Source organism: Hipposideros armiger, unplaced genomic scaffold (genome assembly GCF_001890085.2).
Source record: "Hipposideros armiger isolate ML-2016 unplaced genomic scaffold, ASM189008v1 scaffold_736, whole genome shotgun sequence".
Lineage (NCBI taxonomy): Eukaryota > Metazoa > Chordata > Mammalia > Chiroptera > Hipposideridae > Hipposideros > Hipposideros armiger.
This window is the reverse complement of record NW_017732086.1, coordinates 513756-515714: the sequence shown is the minus strand read 5'-3', so window position 1 is coordinate 515714 and position 1959 is coordinate 513756. Positions and strand designations below refer to the sequence as shown.

Sequence of the window (1959 nt, the reverse complement as noted above, 5' to 3'; positions counted from 1 at the left end):
CCAGTCACCAAAGTGACTAAAAATAACAAGTGAATGTGGTGGACCAGCCAAACAGCAATGTCTGCCTCCTTGACATTAACAGTTATTTCATTTAAGGAATGAAATGACCTCAATTTAACCAAAATAAATCCCATCCACCATAGCTTTCTACAACCCTTCAACCTGGGATTATTCTAATATAGGACAAACTGTGTTTCAGGCAAAATAATTTTACCTCTATTAATGAAGCATTTATAACAACACATGTACTTTTTGAAGTTTCCCTCATTCAGCTTGCTGCATCTTGACAATCTGGCAAGCAGGGTTATTGTAGGTCATGCTATTTATAGTCTCTCTTTTACTGCGGTGGTTATCGCATTTATCATCTAACTACAGTGTTCTCAAACATGTTCCGCCCTTCAAACCTCAGACTGGCACAGTCTTTCCAGATTTTACATAGTTGTCAAAGTGTTTAGGAGAGGACAATTCACTTTTCTCTGCTTCTGCTCAATTTTCTCATATTTCCATCACTTTCCATTTTCTCATTCCATCTGCCTTGCTGTTTTTTTTAGCCTTTACATCTTTATTTTAAAATCATCCTTACAATATTTTAAGCGTACACAAACTCAATGAAAGAATTTTTGGTGATAACATTTTCTGGAAAAAAGAGTAAAGAATATCCTCCAATATCATAACCGTGGGTGGGTATACATATATTAAGTTATGGTCCCTGCGTCTTTCAAGATGATGACAATTTAGAGTTCCAGTGCTTTTCTGAGAGAGAACCTTGTATGTCTATTTTTGGTGACTGTTATGGTAGGGATCATTTGGAAATTCCTTGAGGGCCAATAACTGTGCCAGCAGCAGTGGAGAGTGGCAAAGAATCACGCAGAAGAGTCCTAGACACGCGTGTCCTAGGTCCTCCCTCCTCTGCTTCTCCAGTCTCCTGATCTGCAGCCAGCTCTTAAATCTCTCCTCCATCCTCTCCCAGCCTCCACTGGCCGGCCAGGATGGCCCCAAACCCCTAGCCTTCCTCTCGCCTCTTCCCCCGCGGGGCTCTGATACTGGTACCCGCGGACATCCCTCGGCCGCGCCCGCGCCTGCGCAGAGCCTCTTCTCGCGCAAACGCGCTGCCAACACTTCAGGCAAACCCCAAGAGCCCCAGGGATGCAAGCTCCGCGGTAAGCCAGCCTCGGGTCCTTTTGGAGAGCGACGGGTGTCGCCAATGTCACCGGACTCCAACTAATCTACACGGCCCCTCTCACATTCCTCGGGATCGCGTCCACACGGGCGCGCGCTCGGCCTCAAAACGGTAACTTCAAGAATCCCGACCCAGAAAGATCTCGGGGCTCAGGAACCCGAGAGCGCGGCCCGCGAAGCCTAGAGGCGGAGACCCGCCCCGCGGGCCCGACTTCCTGCCTCCGCATTGGCCCGCGCGCCCGTCAGTCTCCGCCTGTGGGGCGGGGCTGGCGTCTCTCCTCGCTCCCTCTCCTCCGGGATCCCTCCTCACTACGCTGCTTTGCTGGCTTCCTCCGCCGGTGACTGGCCACTCGTGCTACTAGGACCCTGAGCTCTCGCTGGCTCCGGGGAGCTCGGAGAAGGGGAGCGCTGCGCCCGGCAGGAGCTGATCATCGCGTGGGTGGGCGGCAGGCCCGCGGCCTCTCTGCCAGCAGTGCCACCTGTCGCGGGCTGAGACGTCGGGTAAGGTTTCGCGCAGCGCGCAGCTGCGGGCGGCCTGGCGCGGCGGGGCTCGGGCGGGAGCCCCGCGAGGGGTGCGGGCGCTGGCCTCCTGCCGCCCAGCCTGGGGAGCCGAGCGCCGATCCGCCGCCAGGTTCCCGCTTGGCGGGTGGAGGGGCGGGGTTAAGAGGGAGGGCTCGCTGAGGGCGGGGGAGCGGTCGGGTCGCGGCGACCCCCGTTGCACCGTCCGCGGCTCTTGCCCCTGCGCCCCGGTTTTGGGGCGCGACTTCCCGGTTTCTCGAC

At 55.2% G+C, this 1959-nt stretch overlaps 1 protein-coding gene across 1 annotated transcript in view; it reads left to right on the top strand.

The window, feature by feature from the left end:
• The first annotated feature begins 1125 nt into the window (after window positions 1–1125).
• The window catches only part of ME2 (malic enzyme 2), a 54550-nt gene continuing 53716 nt past the window's right edge, over window positions 1126–1959 (top strand). The window contains exon 1 of the mRNA XM_019627591.1: window positions 1126–1680. The gene's annotated coding sequence lies outside the window, so the exon portion shown is untranslated. The remainder of the gene's footprint in view (window positions 1681–1959) is intronic.